The 20,233-nt window shown below is 38.2% G+C and overlaps 1 pseudogene; it reads left to right on the plus strand.

The window, feature by feature from the left end:
* The first annotated feature begins 2,164 nt into the window (after positions 1–2,164).
* On the plus strand, positions 2,165–2,818 carry LOC123281848 (olfactory receptor 4A47-like; annotated as a pseudogene).
* Positions 2,819–20,233: the final 17,415 nt, after the last annotated feature.

A 20,233-nucleotide genomic window follows, 5' to 3' on the forward strand; every position in this document is an offset into this window, starting at 1 on the left:
GAGTGAAAGAGTGGCCCTAACTCTGTCCAGCAAGGAAGCCCTGCCTGCCAAGTACAAGCCACACAAGTGCCTGAATGCACCCCAGGCTGAGGCAAGCAGCCATAATACCCCCACAGCCTCCAGCAGATGAGGTGGGGCCAGAAACTCTGCTCCAGCTTCCTCGTGGCTCTAACAGGTGGAATCTGCGTTCTAAGAATACCAGAAATGCCCCAACAAAAGGTTAGTTCTTCAAACAACACGAGAAACTGCAACAACAATTCAGAGTTGAATGAAAATGACAGTTCTCCAGAAAACAACCCTGAAGACACAGAAATTTACAACATAAATGACAGAGAATTCAAAATATCCATCATAAGGAAACTCAATGACTTACAAGAAAACATGGAAAGATAATTCAAGTGGCTCAGCAATAAAATAAACCACTTCACCAAAGAGATAGAACCTATAAAAAAATCAAGCAGAAATTCTGTATATGAAAAAGACAATTAGTGAAATAAAAAATAATCTAGAATCATTAATAGAATGGATCTTAGGAAGGAAAGAATTAGTCTTCTAGAGGATAAAAATGTAGAAATTCTATAGGTGGGAGAGGAGACACAACTAAGATTGTAAAAAGATGAAGGAATTCTTGGAGAAATATCTGACTCAATTAGGAAAAGCAACATAAGGATTGCAGGTTTTCCAGAGGGATAATGAGAAGAAGGGTCAGAGAGCTTGCTCAAAGAAGTAATTGCTGAGAACTTCCCAAAACTGGGGATGGTTCTGGATTTACAAATAAATGAAGCTAATAGAATGTCCAATTTCATTAATGCTAAATGACCTTCTCCAAGGCATATAATAGTAAAAATGGCAAAAGTTAATGATAAAGAAAAGATATTAGGAGCAACAAGGCAGAAGAAAATAACCTACAAAGGAAATCCTATCAGGCTCTCAGTGGATTTCTTGGCAGAAACCCCACAGGCTAAGAGAGAGTGGGATGATATATTCAAAATACTGAAAGACAAAAACTTTCATCCAAGGATACTCTGTCTAGTGAAACTTTCCTTCAGATACGGTGGAGAAATATAAATTTTAAAGTTGAGGTCTCAAATGGAAATAAACATCTTTCTGGAAACTGGAGGAAGGTCAATTACTGTTGTGGAGTGGCAACATTAACAACTAGTACTGTGACCTTTAGTCTATAGACTTCCATTCATAATTTGTACTACTGACTTTGAATATGAGTCCTAATTATTACACTTTTGTGATGTTATCCATGGTGTATCTTTTCATGGATTTAGCTTCCCGTCCTCTCTTGTTCTCTCAATTCTCCCTTAAAACTCAGCTGAAGCATCACTTCCTCTGGGAAGCATTCCCAGAGCCCAGTTTGATTTAGATGTTCCTGAGCACAACATGAATACACTTATAATTGTATGTATTACATTGGTCTTTAACTGTCTGATCCCATGATTATATATCAAATCACTGAGAGTAGGGAATGACTCTTATTCAACATGGTAGTACCAATATCCATAGCAGATTTGTTGACACAAATAGATTCTCCAAAGCATTTTTTAATTGAATGAATAAATAAAAGATTAAACAAATACTTTTTCTTTTGAGGAAGATTAGCCATGAGCTAACATGTGCTGCCAATTCTCCTCTTTTTGCTGAGGAAGACTGGCCCTGAGCTAACATCTGTGCCCAACTTCCTCTACTTTATATTTGGGATGCCTACCACAGCATGGCTTGCCAAGCAGTGCCATGTCCGCACCCAGGATCTGAACCAACGAACCCGGGACTGCCAAAGCAGAAGGTGCCAACTTAACCGCTGTGCCACTGGGCTGGCCCCAAACTTAGATACTTTTAAAGATATTTTTTCATGTTTTATAGGTAAACTCACATCTGAAATCAGTACCTATAAAAGAATAGATGGAGCTAAGGAGCAGTGTGACATACTTTGTCCTCGTGGGCCTCAAGCAAAATCCAAAGGAACAGAAAGTCCTTTTTGTTGTTTTTGCTTTTCTTTGTGCTGACCGTGGTGGGTACCCGGCTCATTGTTGTGGCTGTGTCTGTCAAGAAAGACACTGGGCTCACCAATATACTTTTTTCTTGCTAGCTTATCACTTCATAGTTGTCATTTATTCCTCATCTATTTCTTCCAAAGTGATTTCAAAACCTTTTCTCTGGGGAAAATACCATATCCTTCCAAGCTTGTATGACCCTGCTCTTTACACAGAAACTTTTTTGGTGTATTAGAAGTCTTACTTCTTTTGTTGATGGCTTATGACCACTATGTGGCCATCTGTAAGCTCTGGCATTGTTTGGTTATCATGAGGCAATGGGTATGTATTGTGCTGATAGTAGTGTCCAGGGTTGGAGGTTTTCTGCACTCAGTGATTCAACTTAGCAGAATTTATGGACTCCAGTCCTTTGGCCCCAATGTCATTGATCATTTTTTCTGCGACATGTAGCCCTTATTGAAACTCATCTATACTGACACCTATGTGATTGGCCTCTTAGTTTCAGCCAATGGTGGAATGCTCTGTGCTACTATGTTTCTGTTGTTACTCATCTCTTATGATGTCGTCTTGCACTCTTTAAAGAGCGTTAGTCAGGAAGGGAGGTGGAAAGCACTCCAGTTCCATGGTTACCACATCTCTGTGGTTGACTTATTCTTTGTTCCTGTATTTTCATGCACATAAGACCTGAAAAGATCTTCCCCATTGACAAATCATTAAGCATGTTTTATACAGTCCTAAACTCAATGCTAAACTCATTAATCTACACTCAGAAATTCAGAAATGACAAATGCTATGAAGATGCTCTGGAGAACTAATGTCATATCTTGTGGTAAATAAGTGTGTCATCCACCTTGAAGAGTGTTATTTGACATTATGATTCATTTCTTTGAAATTCAGAAGTCTCAAATCTGATGCTGATTTTCCTTTCTTCAAAGAATTTATGATAATTATAATTAAAGAATAAATTTAGGATTGTACTATTAAGAACAGTTTCCCTCCATGATAGAATGTCAGGTCTATAAAGTTTTGTTTATCACTTTTCCTAGAAACTTGTGATGATTATGGAGCAAGGAACCTATAATATGTAATGGATTAGTGAGAAAATTTTTATATACTTGCATTAATTTTTGATCAATATATGTATTTCTCTTTTTTACTTTTCTCAATATTTTTTCTATTCAGATTTTTTGTCATTTAAGTTAATTGTTCTTACTTTAGTATTTAAAATATTTAATGCTGTATAGCCTGTCTTCTCTATTAAGTTTTAGTGGCATTATATACCAAATTTTTAGAGTGGTGTTTCTACTTTTTAAAGGAAAAATGGAAATGTAATAGATAATATTAAATAGTAAAACTGAAAACCATATCAAATGGGATATAGTGTTGAATAATTTTCCAGTTTATCTCTCAGTATAGTCTCCAGTGGTCTTCCCCAGAGGCAGTCATTTACACTGTTTCTTAAGATTCATCATGTAATAGTCTTTGTAAATGCAAGTGTATTTAAATATATTTATGTTTTCATGTGTGTATGTAAACATTTGTTTTTGCTATGTAACATGCTGAAAATATTTTCATACTAGTTCATACAGGTCTGTTAATTTTTCTCATACTATATAATACTGCCCTATAAGTATATACTAAACTGAATGTATCCATTCCTCTTCCTGTTGTTTCTCATCTTTTTCTGGGCCAAATAATTGTGCAATAAGTATATATTTTTCAATATGTGCAAGAATGAGTTCCTAAAGTGAAACTGTCATAATGTATTTGAATCAATGGTCAGATGTATGTATAGAAAATGCTGGTACTCACAGTTATTGCCAAACTGCCATCCTTGAGGTTGTACTTACTGCTTCATCCCTGCCCAACATCTATGAGGATACTTTGTCCACATTCTCCACAACCAGTACCTCACAAATATTTATGGCATATGACAATCTGATTAAAGTTATTTTATTTCATTTTTATAATTTAATCAAAACGCTTGTAATATAATTGTTGTAGTATTTTCACATATTTAATATAATTTGTATTTCTTTTCCTGTGAATTGTCTGTTAATATATTTTATCTATTTATGTAATTCTTGATCTTTTGCATACTGTTTTTATGAGTTAATTACATCCTAAAAAAGCTATCCCTTTTACTATTGTATATGTAATTATTATTTTTATGGCTTGTATTATGGTTTTAACTTTTTTACTGTGTAGAATGCTTTTGGTATGCATCATTTTCTCTTTACATTTTATATTTAGTGGTTTCTTTTGGCTTTGGTATCTTGCTTAAGAAGACTTTCCCTACTTCACTCTTACCAAAATATTCTTCAACTATTTTTTAGCATTTAATTTTTAAAGCATTTTTGTGTTCTTATGAATTATTTTAAATCTTTTGATCCATCTGGAGTTTATTTTAGTATAAGAGTCAAATAGGGATTGGATGTTAGTTGTTTTTCAAAATATTGGTTGGTTTTTATAGTTGCATCATTATCTTTTCACCATTGACTTGGAATCCAGACTACTGTATTCTAAAGTCCCATCTGTATTTGGATCCAATTCGGGGGTCTATTCTCCTTCATTGATCTCTTTATTCAGGTACCATGGGGCTGGCCCCAGGCTGCTTCTTTTGAGTGGCATGAGCCAGAGGCTTTGTTCTTGCAAGAATTCATATCCTCTTCACAGTCTGTCTGCCTGTCTTTGGCTCCAATGTCATAGACCATTCATAGATGACACTTTGTTGAAACATGTCTACTTGGACACTTATACCCTTTGTTTCTTTGTTGCTGCCAACAGTGGTTTCATCTGCCTGTTATTTTTTTTTCTCTTGATACTCTCCTATGCAATCATCTTGTGCTACCCTAAGGACCTGTAGCTTGGAGGGGAGATGCAATGCCTTCTTGACCTGTGTCTCTTACATTGCTATCATCATCTTAATTTTTGTTCCCTGCAAACTTATATGTTTGTATCCAATCATAATCTTCTCCATTAATAAAGCTGTGGCTATATTTCATACCATGATAAGTCCCTTGTTAAAATTCTTAAACCTGTGCACTCAGAAAATTATAGGTGAAAAATACTGAGGTAGTTCTGGAGTAAAAAAGTGACTTTGAAAAATAATCAGAACATTTAAAATGACTTTACCCTTTAAATGGAGAAAAGAAGATAACTTTATTTCAGGGCCAAATTAACGTTGTCAAAAGTATGTTGAGGTCATATAGGCATTATGAGGAAGGTCTAGGTAGAAAAATATTTATGATTACAAAAATATCCTATTTAGATTTGTGTGTTGTCCAATTGGTTTTCAAGCTTGAATGTACTATCAAAATTAGCTAGGATAGTTCTAGGATGCCAATTCTTAGAACACAGCAATAGAAGTTTAAATTTAGTACTATTCTCGTTGGATTGACATATCTACCTTTTAAACAAATTACCCAGGTATATAAGAAGCCGAGGATCTTTACATACACTTTGAGCTATTGTGTTTATGTTCACATGATAAGCCTATTAATGAAGTCACCTTAGTTTTTAAATTCATTTTTTAAATTGTTGTAAAAATTACATAACAAAATTTACAATTTTAAGCATTTTTAAATATTCAGTTCAATGGCATTAAGTTAAATCACATTGTTATGCCATCATCACCACTATCCCTCTGCAGAACTTTTTCTCTTCCCAAAGTGAATCTCCAACTAAACAATAACTTCCCATTACCCTCTCTGAGCCCCAGGCAACCAACAATCTACTTTCTGTCTGTGAATTTGACCTCTTTAAGTACCTCATGTAAGTGAAATCATACATTTGTCCTTTTGTGACTGCCTTATGAAACTTAGGATGATGTATTGCATGTTAATATCTATTTTAGCATGTGTCAGAATTTCTTTCCTTTTCAAGGCTGAATAATATTCCATTGTATGCATGTATATTTTATTTTGTTTATACATTTATCTGTCAATAGACACTTTGGTTGCTTCTACTTTCTGACTATTGTGAATAATACTACCATGAAAATGGGTATAGACTTAGCAGCGTGTTTGAGTCCCTGCTTTCCATTATTTTGGATATATTACCCAAAAATGGAATTAGTGAATGATACAAAAATTCTTTGACTGTCTTTTTTCTTTTTTTGTGGAAGATTAGCCCTGAGCTAAAATCTACTGCCAATCCTCCTCTTTTTGCTGAGGAAGACTGACCCTGAGCTAACATCTGTGCCTATCTTCCTCTACTTTATATGTGGGATGCCTACCACAGCATGGTTTGCCACCCACGATCTGAACTGGCAAACCCCGGGCCACCAAAGTGGAATGTGTGCACCTAACCACTGCACCACTGGGTCAGCCTCCTTTGACTGATTTTTTGAGAAGCCACCATAACACTTACCCTAGCAGCTATGTCATTTTACATTCCTATGAGAAATGCAAAATTGTTCCAATTTTTCTGCATTCTCTCCTACAAGTGTTCTTTTTCTTTTTAAATAATAACTATCCTAATGGGTGTGAAGCTGTATTTTACTGTGATTTTTATTTGCATTTCCCTAACAATTAGTGATGTTGCACATCCTTTCATGTTCTTACTTGCCATTTATATAGCTTCTTTGGAGAAAAGTCAATTCAAATCCTTTGCTCATTTTTAATCAGTTATTTTGCTTTTTGTTGTTGTTGCTGAGATGTAGAAGTTCTTTATATATTCTGAAATTTATACCTTATCAGATATATTGTTTGCAAATATTTTCTCCTCTTCTGTGGCTTACTTTTTCACTCTGTTATAGTGTCATTTGATGAAAAGAAGTTCTTAATTATCTAATTAATTATCTAAAGTACAATTTATCTATTTTTTCTTTTCTTATCTGTGTGCTTGGTGTCATACCCAAGAAATAATTACCAAATCCAACCTTATGAATCTTTTCTTCTATGTTTTCTTCGAAGAGTTTTCTAGTTTTAGCTAGTAGTTTAGATCTTTGATTTATTTTCAGTTAACTACTCTATATGCTGTAAGTTAAAGGTCCAATTTCATTCAGTTGCTTGTGGATGTACTGTTTTCACAACACCATTTGTTGAATAGGTTGCCCTTACCCCATTGAATGTTCTTGGCACCCATGTCAAGTGTCATCTGAAAACATATGCAAAGGTTTATTTCTAGGCTTTCTATTTTATCCCTGTAGTCTATATGTCTTTCATTATGCCAATACCACACTATTTTGATTACCAAAGATTTGCAGTAAGTTTTAGAATCAGGAAGTGTGAGATCTCAAACTGTTTCTTTCAAGATTGTTTTGACCATTTGGACTCCCTTGAAATAACATATGAATTTTTAGGTTGGATTTTTTATTTCTACAAAACACACTTTTGGGATTTAATAGTGATTGCATCAAATAACTTTAGGTAGTTTGACATCTTAATAATATTAAATCTTCCAGTCCATGAAAGTCTTTCCATTTATTTGTGTCTTCTTTAATATCTTTCAGCAACATTTTGTATTTTTCAGTGTACAAGCACTTTGCTTCCTTGATTAAGTTTATTTGTAAATATTTCATTATTTGTGATCCTGTTGTAAATTGAATTGTTTGCTTAATTTCTTCTTTGGGCCCTTCATAGGTCATATGGAAACTCAACATCTTTTCATTATAAAAAGCTCTCAGACAGTTGAGTATAGAAGGGATGCATCTCAATATAACAAAGGTCATACATGACAAAATCACAAATAACCTTTATCCAGCAGTGAAAGGCTGACGGCTTTCCCACTAAAGTCAAGAACAAGATAAGAGTGTCCACTCACTTCACTCTTTTTCAACAGAGTACTGCAATAAAAATTTTTGTGAAAGTTTTAGTTTCTACATGTAGATCATGTCATCTGTGGCGTGACATAATTTTACTTGCCTATCTAATTAATGTTTACTTAATATCCCTACATGTAACAGTGTTTATAATAGTAGCAACTCCCTCTCTTTTGGATATCAACTTAAATATCATCTTTTAAGAAAGGTCTTCTCTGATAACCTTATCCATAGTAGAATTCCTCCTATTATTTTCTGTCACATACCCTGTTTGCTGCCTTATATGCACTGAATAAGACTATAATTACTTAATTAAATTGTCTCCCCATTTTTCACCTGACCCTATTTTGAGAATATAAAATCAATGAAACCACATTTTGCATAATTTTTTTCCTGTTTTATTAATTGCTGTGTCCTCAGTCATAGCAGAGTTTCTGGCATAGGAATTCATTAAAGAAAATTTAACTAAATTTCAGTCCAGAAGCTTCGTAGGAAACTCTCACTCCCTATCATACATCCTCAATTTCATCAAACAGGAAGAGACCTACACTTGCATCTTCAATAGAAGTAAAACTATTTTACTACTAAGTAAGATTTCTCTCCCCACCTGGCAACAGCCCAGCTCTTGAGAAAAGCCAAAACTCAGCCAATGAGAAGCCATTGCCGCACTGAAATGTTATTTTCTCTCAATGGATATTAGTTTAGAACAGCCCCTACCTACTCCCCCCTTTCTCTTCAAAAACAGTTCCCCTCCTCTGTTTTCGGAATTTTCTTATTGTTTCCCAAATCATGCACATCTCAAATGAAATTCTTTTGGCTATTCAATGTAAAACTCATTTTGAGGGTAAAATAGTAGGTGAATTTCCCTTTAAGTTGACACTGACATAAAATAGGTGCTCTAATTTTTTAATGATTAAAAATTGGATAAATAATTAGCTACTTCATCTAACTTGGTGATAAAATTTTTAACATATCTAACCACACTTCAAGGTAGAATAATTGGATTATTAAGTAAAAGGAAAAGAAACACTTGCTATGGCAAGTTGGAAAATACTTGTTAAATTAATCTTCACTGAAACAAAATGACGGGCCTGATATTTTATTCTTGACTGGAAATAGTCTCACAATGGTTCTAAAGTTATTTTTTTCTCCATATTACATCTTTCTAATCCTACTTATGTGATTTGGCTTAGTAGTATGTTTACATATAGATGCACTTTTACATCTATATGTGAAAATTCCCAGTGAATATAATTAAGCAAGAATTAATCTTGTATATACTCCAATTCTAAGACTCAGTGATAAATGTGGTTAGAGGGGATAAGATATCCAGTGATATTTGCCCCTGTTGGGAAGAAGATGCTGTCCTGCTAAGAACTGATATGAATGTTTCGGGAGGTCTTCTGTTCAGTTTAGAGCATGACATTGTCGACAAAAATAATCCACAATCAATCTGATGTGGATTAAGGCTGTCCCAACTAGAGAAGCCCAAGGTGACCTGGCCTACATGCCAAACTATACGACCCAGTGGACTTTTTTTATGGTATGAATTAGGACCGCCCCAGGGAGAGAAGCCCAGGGCATCCTCACCTACATGCCGATCTATATGGCCAGATTCGTATCTAAAGTTATATGACCGCACAATAACCAGACCCCATCTGCACTGAAATCCTTTAATGACTTTTTACATCATCTATTCTTTTCTCCAGTAAAAATAAGTCACGTACCCATGCCTAATAAAATTAGCCCTAACCCTCAACTCAGGGCAGCAGCAGGAGCTCTGACTGCCCGTGGGTCCTGTCCCCACGCACCAGCTCTGCCTGCCCATGGGTCCTGTCCCCATGCCAGCGGGGACAACAGCAGCTGCTCTGCCTGCCCATGGGCCCTGTCCCCATGCCAGTGGGGGCAGCAGAAGCGGCGGCAGCAGAAGCTCTGACTGCCCATGGGTCCTGTCCCCATGCTATTCCACACTATTCTCTAAATAAAAGAGCACTACTGCCAGATCTTGAGAGTCTAAGAAATCTTTCTTTCGACTCCTCGGCTCACCGATCCCGCATCATTTCTGGTGGCCTGTACGGGGAATTGCTTCATCGGCTTGTGAGCTCGAGTTCTGGTAAGTGCCCTTTTCTTCCTTGTGCCTTTCTCTTTTTCAAGGATGGATCTAAATTCACTTCTCCATCGGGAACTTTCTTGGATGGCTGTATGAATCCACGTTTGCTGCCCATGGCTACTCTATGGGGCAAATTGTGGCATTCAGCCTGAAGAGAATCAGTACCTTAAGCCTGAGGGTGATGGAAAATGAATTAATCCATTCCTTCCTGCTCTTTTTCAAGGATGGATCTAGATTCACTGCTCCATCGGGAACTTTCTCGGACAGCTGTATGAATCCACGTTTGCTGCCCATGGCTACTCTATGGGGCAAATTGTGGCATTCAGCTTGAAGAGAATCAGTACCTTAAGCCTCAGGGTGATGGAGAATGAATTAATCCATTCCTTTCTGACTCTATCTCTAATAGACAAATTTTATGTGGGCGCGGGTAGGCCACTTAAGTCATTAGGACGGCCGCCAATCTCCAAGACTCCCGTGGAAGGTTTCTTTTCCTAAGGCTGGATTGGGATCCCTCCCTCTGGCACCTGACCACGCTCTGAACTGTGAGGAAAGTCCCACTCGGGACTCCAGTTCAAGGAAAGTACCAAACTCTAACCTTTGGTGGAGTATGGGAACCCCTTCTTGGGAGAATGGCTCCAGGATGCAATTGGGTAGAATGTCCCCCAGACTGGCAGAAAATTCCTCACTGTCTTTCTCTTTCTCACTGTCTTTGTCCTTTTATCCTGGGGACCATTCGCCAGGCACCTATTACTGCCAGGCAGAATAGGGAAGATGTTCAAGGGATGCCCCCATCATCCCTTGCTACAGGAACTCCATTGGGAGGATTTCAAGGTAATGGCTCCCTTTCTCTGGGACCATTCACCAGGCACCTATTCCTGCCAGGAAGAATAGGGAAGATGTTCAAGGGATGCCCCCATCATCCCTTGCTACAGGAACCCCAATGGGGGGATTTTCGAGGTAATGGCTCCTTTTCTTTCTCCTTTTCTCTCGGGGACCATTCACCAGGCACCTGTTACTGCCAGGCATAACAGGGAAGGTATACAAGGGATGCAATGCCGGGGGACGCCCCCATCACCCCTTGCTATAGGAACCCCACAGTACGAACAATGGGTAGGACGCTGCCCTAGGTTCAGGGGGGATTTTTCAAGGTAATGGACCCGTTTCTTTTGTCTCTCTTGGAGTTACAATGGCCATTTTCATCTCCTTTTGAGCTTTGCGACTGGGAAACAAAGAAATCTTTAAAGCGTAAAAGGCTCCACCCCTGGGAGCCCCAACTTTGGGTTTCTGGGCCTGATCACCCCAGCAACCCTAAGTGGGGGTGCCCTCTCTTGACAGTTGACTCAATGAGTATTTTAGTCACCTACTGAGTCGGTTATGAGGGTAGGAGACCTGTGATTTATTCTGTGAACTGTCGTGCTAGCGTAGTGTGCCCCAGTACGGGAACTGTTGTGTGACTCTTATCTTGATAACCCTCTGGAAGAGGTCATGAGGGTGAGGTCTGATCTCTTCTTTTCCTTTCTTTGTCTGTTTTGCTCATCATCTCTTCTGTTGTCACCAAGTCGAGGTTAAGTTCAGGCTAGACCTGAGCAGAACCTTGACCTTCTGTAAAATTGGAAAAGTAAGCCTTTTGCCAGGGATTTAACTCTCCAACCTGGTTCTGGGAGCCCCAGCCTCCAGCCAGTTCCAGGCCTTTGCCTCCTGCTTCCCTACCTCAACTTTGCTGGCTCAGAGACAAAGTGCCCAGGCTGAGCGGGACTTGACTAAATCTTATAACTATGTCAACACCCGCAGTCGGCCTCTGCACACCCGCAATCGGCCTCTGCGCCCTTTCTCCAGCTGCTGTCAGTCAGACACTGGCTTTACCGCCACGGGGAAGGCTCCTAAGCATCCCCAGAGACCCACCCTGTGGATGCGTTCTAACTCCATCTGGGAGAAAATTTGAGGGGTTTCTCTGTGCCTTTGTGATGCAGTTGGACAGGTAGATCAACCTGGAATGTAATTTGAGTTACAATCCAGTTTCTGGGAAATCAAGAGCAACTGTCCTTAGAAAATCCTTGCAAGACTGGAAATACAGCTCTAGAGGCAGTTCAGATTCCACCTAGTTCCTTTATCACGGAAAGGATTTTCATCTCCCCTCTCCAGGAACTACTATCTAGCCCATCACTAATTCCTAAGACTGATGAAAAAAAAAAAAAAGAAAGAAAGAAAGAAAGAGGAGGGGAGAGGAAAAACAGCCATAAGCATGCCCTTGCCAAAAATCTAGCATCTTGAGTGGCTCCTCCACAAATATTGGTAAAAAAAACAATAGCTGTGCAGTCTCTGTGTACGTATGTCTTATGTATGTTATATGTGTGACATTTTTCCCTCGGATGGTATGGCCAAAATTAAGAGCTCGGTTTAATTGGCTTAAAGTAAGCGCTTACATCAATTCTAAATGTAGTAGAAATTAACCCAATGTCTTTCAAGTTTACTTGATGTGAATTAACCTTTGGTAAATGAAGGCTTGTTTAAGTTTGTTTGTTTGATTGAAAATAGTCTTCTTGTCAGAGTTGTCAGCATTTGCCTATGATGCAGGCATGCAGCCTGGGTTTACTAGTCAAATAAGTTCACATTGTCTGTTAAATTCGTCAGCAAAATAATAGCTTTAAACGATGACCAGTTTTGTCTAATGTCTCATGAAGTTTTTGTGGGTACAATAACTGTTTTATGGTCTGTATACTTGAAAAAAAAAAAACAGCTTCCAAATTGTTTTGATAACAATCTTGAGTTTTGCCAAGTTAAGTTAAATGATAAAAATCTGAGCATCTGGGTCATTTTTGGATTGGATAGCACACAAGCATTACAGCTAAACTTATCTAAGTTATCTACTTTTGGCTTCTTATTGCAGAGAGGCTAAAAGTCTTTGGGTCTGTTATTGTAAAGCAGCGTGTTTCTAGAAATTATGAAGTGTTTAGAATGCTGGTATAAAAGACAATTCGTAATTGCTTACCTTTTTAGTGTTTACTATGGTCTGTTAAGGGTTAAAAGTTCTTATTAACCTATATAATTAAAGCTACTGGAAATTAATAAGGAAAACAGCTCTGTATTGAAGGAAAGTTTTCAGTAAAGAGGGTATAAAGAATGGAAGTATTTTTGTTTGATGGGTTAAGAAAGATAAGTTTGTCCTAAAGTACTAGAAAGGAAAAAAGACATACTTTGGGACAAATTCTGAAGGCAAAAAGAAAGTTGTAGAAGGTTTGTGAAGGAGAAATTCTGAAAGGAGTTTTATGCCTGGTCAAGTAGACTAAGATTAGAGTAAATCCAATTAAGTGAATGAGTTTTAATGTTAAAAATAAGCTGGTACAGAAATTAAAATTTGGTTTTCTCTCAAAGCATAGTTTTCTTGAACTTTTGGCCTGCTCTAACTCTACCTAAAAGACAGAAAATCTATGTTTTGTTAAAATAATTTCCTATATTCAGAAAGAAAGAGGTCTCTTCTAAAATTTTTTGACGGTGTTGTCTGCTCTTGACTGTCTCTGTTGTCACTTTGAATGGATGCCTGAGCATTGTTTAACAGTGAGCGTTGTTTCCTATTTGAACAAGCATTTTAAAAACTTTTGATATTTTTGACAAGCTTCTCCCTCAAAAATATTCAAATCCTGAATGAAGGCTTTCTTTTGACCTGGTAGATGGAAGAAGAATTTCTCTGAGGATTTTCAGAGGGCCCCTGAGACTTCTCAAAGAAATTTGCTCTCTTCCTATAAGGAGGAAAATACTAAATTAATTAGGTTTATTTGGTTTATTAAATTACATGGGAAGCATTGTCAAATAAGCGATGATAAACTTTCTTGTGTGGTATTACGTGGGTGAATGTTATTAATATACGTGTCTTAACATTATATAGCATTCCTAAAATTCTAATCTGTTCTGGTTATCAGTCATAATTCCAGTTATTATCTTAAAGTGTTATATGTCACAGAAATAGCCAAGTTTCTTTGTCAATTGCCCTTTTGAGTCTTTTGTCCATTTGCAGATAGTTGCTGTTTTACTGTGATGCTTTTTGCTTTTGCAAATATGTTTCATCTCCAGAGAAATTCCTGGAAAGGATTCTGACACAAGGGTTCTAAACTACAGGTTTCTGATAAACTTTCAGATTGTAAAACTGAACTGGGTAAGAAATTACAGAATTCTAACAGAAGTTAAGCTCGTAGATCTGCTAACAGAAGATTAAGCTCAAGAACTGATTATACAGGACTGTGTGAACTGATGAGGATGATTATAATTTTTTATGACTTCTGCTTGAAATATTGCTGAGTTTTGATGTTTTGTTTTGTTTTCTCATGTTTAAGGAAATCTTTCTTTCTTTTCTCTTATGCTAACTATGACTTACAGCAATTTAGTGAAATACATCTTTATGAGCAAAACTGAAACATTTGTCTTTTTCTCCCGACCTGATCCCTCCAGAATTTGGAAACTCTTTGTGAGTACGGTTATTTCGTGGCAATAGAGTTATTTGCATAAGTTCAATAAGAATTTGGTCTCCTTATAACAGGACACATTGGTTATCTTACCAAGGCTTTGACTGGAATGTCATATTTGAGAGAAATATACAGGCTCAGATATGACAACACAGCTTTTCAGGAACAAAGATTGGACTTTCTGGAACTGAAGCCACTTGGAAATATGGGCCTGGTTACCTTGTTTACAGAGATTCTGGCAATCTTACCCGGTAAGTAAGGAAGCTTGCTTATCTGGCAGGTGCAAGGAACCTCAGAATATTTTGGAGGACCTTGAGAAGAGAGAAGTCCACCCAAATCTGGAGGTACTGCAGGCAAAATCTGATGGCAAGTCCTTGGCTTGGCTTTTCTGGCCTCAAGAGGCCTTTACAGTTCAATCTGAGATTCCTCATAAAAAAAAATTCCAGCAAAGCAGATTTAAAAAAGCCTGTATAATCAATTGGTATTCTTGCTGCACTTATGTAAATAATTGGCAGACCATTTAATCTTAATTTGGCTGTCTTTTATAAAAATGAGGGTGATTTTAGAGAGAAAAAATTATGTTTCAGTAGAAGGTATAGTACACATTCATGGATATTAGATTCTAGCTCTTCTCTTCTGCAAGATTCTTCTGTTACTAATCATAACGTTTCCTTGTAGCCATCCATCTCTGATACCTGGGAGTTCCCTGGCCACAAGCAAACCTTCTCCTTCAACACTACTGCCCAAATACTAACTAGATTTGCTTTGTCACAGGTGGATCATAAACGACAAGTTCCAAAGGTAAAGTGCCCAACTTATTGATACACACAGGATGGACTATATCAAATTTGGGACGAATATATTTTGCTCACTCCTGCTAGTGATCAACTCAGTAGAAGTCCACTCTATGTTGGGAACAAACCAATAACATCTGTGATACATGGCCTAATAGCACCCGACCTATGGGAAAATTCCCTGTCATATGTGTTCTCATATCATAACCTTAAAAAATACTGATTGGTTTGAGACTGACTGGGATAGATGGCCCAGCACGTGTTGGTTAGCCCCTAATGGCACTCAGTGGCTATGTGGCTCCAACTTATGGCCTTGGCTGCCACCTGGATGGATTGGACGATGCACTCTAGGCTTTGTCTGGATGCAAGGTAGAACTACATTTACTATATCTCCTCCTGCTAAACTACCCAACCTGCAACAGCGCTGGACCTCCTCTGTCTTCCACTGGTATGACCACGTTGCCTCAATTTTCCTTCCCCAGTTAGGAATTGAAAGTGTCATCTGGCCCATGGAAACTCTAAACAAATTTACTATGAAAGCATTAAAATGATACACAACATAGCCTTTTGCTGCTTGATTTAGAAGTATCCCAAATGCGAAAGGCAGTCCTCCAAAACTGAATGGCACTGGATGTCTTGACAGCAGCACAGGGGGGCACCTGTGCCATTATAAAAACTGAATGTTGTGTCTATATTCCTGACTACCATCAAAATATCTCCGGCTTCCTATCTGATATGAGCCACCAAATTAAGTCCATGTCTGACCCTCCCCTATCTCTAAATGACTGGTTGAACTCCTGGTCAGGACCAGGTTTCTAGACTACTACCAAAATCTTATTCATTGGGTTAATCATATTGCTAGTATTTCCTATTATAATTTGTTGTCTGTTTCATTGTTTGTCTTCCGCATGTCAACAAAGTTTCACCTCCTGGGCCACCTCTCATCAAATGATTCTCTCATCTCCAGAGGATCTGTACACCTTGTCAGGCTTGGACTCCACGGGTGCAGCCTTCCGGTCCACTGAACTTCCTACCTATACCTATGGCCCCTTTTAGGGACAGCTCTACGACCTTGTACAGCCGGAAGTAGTTACAGAAGACTGACCGTCGTCCATATCCCCAAAAGATTTCGGGGCCAAATGGGTTCAGGGGGGGTTTATGATGTGGATTAAGGCTGCCCCAGCTAGAGAAGCCCAAGGTGACCTGGCCTACATGCCAAACTATATGACCCAGTGGACTTTTTTTATGGTATGAATTAGGACTGCCCCAGAGAGAGAAGCCCGGGGCATCCTCACCTGCATGCCGATCTATATGGCCAGATTCGTATCTAAAGTTATATGACCGCACAATAACCAGACCCCATCTGCACTGAAATCATTCAATGACTTTTTACATCATCTTTTCTTTTCTCCAGTAAAAATAAGTCACGTACCCATGCCTTATAAAATTAGCCCTAACCCTCAACTCAGGGCAGCAGCAGGAGCTCTGACTGCCCGTGGGTCCTGTCCCCATGCCAGCGGGGGCAGCAGCAGCTGCTCTGTCTGCCCATGGGCCCTGTCCCCATGCCAGTGGGGGCAGCAGAAGTGGCGGCAGCAGAAGCTCTGACTGCCCATGGGTCCTGTCCCCATGCTATTCCACACTATTCTCTAAATAAAAGAGCACTACTGCCAGATCTTGAGAGTCTAAGAAATCTTTCTTTTGAGTCCTCAGCTCACCGATCCCGCATCATTTCTATAAATGAAAATTTGGGTGAGTTTATTCTGAGCTTAAATTTTAGGATTATAACCCGGGAGAGTCTTTCCACAAAGGAACAGAGCACTCCAAAGAAGTCGGGGTACATAGGGCAGTTATATACCCTCAAAGAGGGTGTTTCACATATGATTGAAATGTCCCTCCCACAATAATCACAAGATTGCCCTGTCTGCACAGCGCTTGATGGACACAGCAGGTAGTGGGTCTGCTATCTTCATGGGTGTAGCAGGAGGCAAGTCTATTGTCTCGAGCTGGGCGGTCACAGGTGAGCACAGCAATCAGTTTCTAGCCTAAGAAAAGATGCTTAATCCTTAAGGAGACGCCAATGTTGGGAGGGGGAGGGAAGTTGCACCTTTACCTGAAGGGCCGTTGTTCTTGCCATAGGGAAAATCTAAAGCAGATATACAATGCATGCTCAATGGCTCCAGTCAGACCCTTTTGGAAAGACAAGGTCAGGCCAAATTAGATTTATATCAAATGGCTTCCTCATATATTCCAATATATCCTATTACTTGCCATTTTTATTTGACAACATAAATAAAAGCTCAAGCGCGTGTCTCCAGATCGCAAGTCAAAGAGTCTGGCTATACCAAAATGACAGACAGAGAAGGGCTAAACAATTGAATGGAATTTTTCTATTTCGAAGCAACTCCAGAACAATTTCCTGAGAAATGGCTATTTGTTACCCTCCTATGTAAACATAGTATTTGCTTTCCTTTTTGATAAATTGTCCTAATATTGACAAATAAAAATGGCAAGCAATATAACATGACTGACAAACATTAATGTACAACTGAAATTTCACAAGATTGTAACCTATCATTAACTCAATTTAAAAAACATGGCAAGCAATAGCATATATTGGAGTATATGAGGAAGCCATTTGGTATAAACCTAATTCAGCCTCACTTTGTTTTTTCCAAAAGGGCCTGACTGTGGCTATTGAGCATGCACTGTATATCTGCTTAGACATTTCCCATGGCCAGCACAAAGGCCCTTGAGATAAAGGTGCAACTTCCCCCCACACTAGCATTTCCTTAGGGATAAGCATTTTTCCTTAGGCTAGGAACTGATTGCTGCACTCACCTTTGAGCACCCAGCTCACCTGTGACCACTCAGCTGGAGACAACAGACTGCCACCCAGCTGTGTTCACTGAGACAGCAGACCTACCTGCTGGGTCCATCAATCGGCTGTGCCGACAGAGCAGTCTCACCACTGTTGTAAAAGGGACATTTCAATCCTATGTGAAACATCCTCTCTGGGGTTATATAAACACTCTGTGCACCCCACTTCTTTGGTGCCCTTTCTTCCTTTGGGAAGAAAGGCCCCGGGTTATAATCCTCAGATTTAAGATCAGAATAAACTCACCCAAATTTTCATTTATAGATTGGTTATGGATTATTTTCGTTGACATGATAAGTTTTTGCTTTTTTGTGTGTGTACCATGGAAATCCTGTTAAATAATCTACAGTGCAAATGAAAATGAACTTCAGAATAATCAGGTGACTCCATGGATAAAATGGACAGATAGCCAAATGAAACAAAATATATCCTAAGGTAATAATGCAACTTTTTGTCCTCTGTTTTCATACTGGATGAAAGAATCCTAGGTCCCTATGAGTGAGTTAAAAAGTTTTCCTTGAGATTGTGAACAAGTCTTCACATGGTAAGAGTAACAGTAAATAGTGGCAACTAGTCTTCACAAATGTGTGAATTTCCTCATTATGTGATAAATTAAATCACTTTGAAATAAATCAAAGATATTCCAAATCTAGTTTTATCATTTAAATATGTGGGGAAATTAATTAGATGCTCTGAGCCTCAATTTCTTCAACTATGAAATGGGTATTACAGTTCTTATTGCTACAAGTATTTTATGTGATACATTAAATTGTGAATTTGTGATGGGAATCCACTGTAGAAATTTTGAGCAGTGGAGTGATATAATCAGAATAAGATTTTTTTTTTTTTTGAGGAAGATTAGCCCTGAGCTAACTACTGCCAGTCCTCCTCTTTTTGCTGAGGAAGCCTGGCCCTGAGCTAAGATCTGTGCCCATCTTCCTCTGCTTTATATGTGGAATGCCTACCACAGCATGGTGTGCCAAGCGGTGCCATGTCCACACCCGGGATCCAAACTGGTGAACCCTGGGCCGCTGAGAAGTGGAACGTGAGAACTTAACCACTGTGCCACCCGGCCAGCCCTGGAGAATAAGATTTTTAAGAAGGACCATTTGGGCTCCCTCAGGGGATGAAATTGTTGGAGGGCAGAATAAAAGTGGAGAGACTTGACAGAATGCTATTACAGTGGCCAGAAAGGAAATGGGTATTGGGAAATTATCAAATTTGTGATATGTTAGCAACTACAGTCAATAAGATTTGTTAAAAGTATCACTAAGTAATGTGAGATCAATAAAGGAGTGAAGGATACTATGATTTTTATTGTCTGAAAAATTGCTTAGAAGGTGGTACTATTTAATGAGATAAAGAACACCTATGTTTACTGTATTAAATTAAAAAAAATTAGTTTTATAAATACTAAACTGAAAGCCAATTGGAGGTGCCCAAAATTGGAGAGGTTGCATATACAAGTTTGCAAATTAAGGCAGAGATAAGAGTTGGAGACTCAAAATTGGAGTATTTCTGCATTTAAGGTCATGAAAAGGAGGAATATCCATCTAAAGTCCCTAACAAAGAGATCTCAATGAGATCTGAGACAATCCAGGATACTGATCTTCCATTCACAATTTGATCTACTCCCTTTGAATATTAAAATTACCTTCAATGGTTCTCAAATCTTATGCTTTTCTGGCTTTATGAATGATGTACCTTTTCATGAATTCCCTTCCTAACTTCTCTTGTTCTTTCAATTTTCCTTTAAAACTCAGCCAATTCATTCTTTCCACTGGAAAGCTTTCTCTGATTCCAGATTGATTCATGTATTCCTACACTGTGATCTTTAGCAATGTGTGTATATTCTTATAATGACACTTATTACATTGGCTTGGAATTGACTCATTCCCATTATGTATCATATCTCTGAGACTGGGGAAATATGTCTTATACAACTTGGTGATGACAATCTCTGTGATATATTTGACATAAATAGATACTCCATACACAGGTTTTTAAATGACTGTATTAATTTAAAAAATAGGAAAAAACTTCTAATATATTTAAAACATTTCCTCCTTGTTTTGCAGGTAAACTGCTTCTAATACCTGAAGTGAGAACCAATAAAAACTAGATGGACCCAAGGAACAATGTGACTTACTTTATCCTCTTGAGCCTGATACAGAATCCAAAGAAGCAGAAAGTCCTGTTTGTTACATTTTTGCTCTTTTACATTTTGACC

This window comes from Equus asinus, chromosome 17 (assembly GCF_041296235.1).
Source record: "Equus asinus isolate D_3611 breed Donkey chromosome 17, EquAss-T2T_v2, whole genome shotgun sequence".
NCBI classification, from domain to species: Eukaryota; Metazoa; Chordata; class Mammalia; order Perissodactyla; family Equidae; genus Equus; species Equus asinus.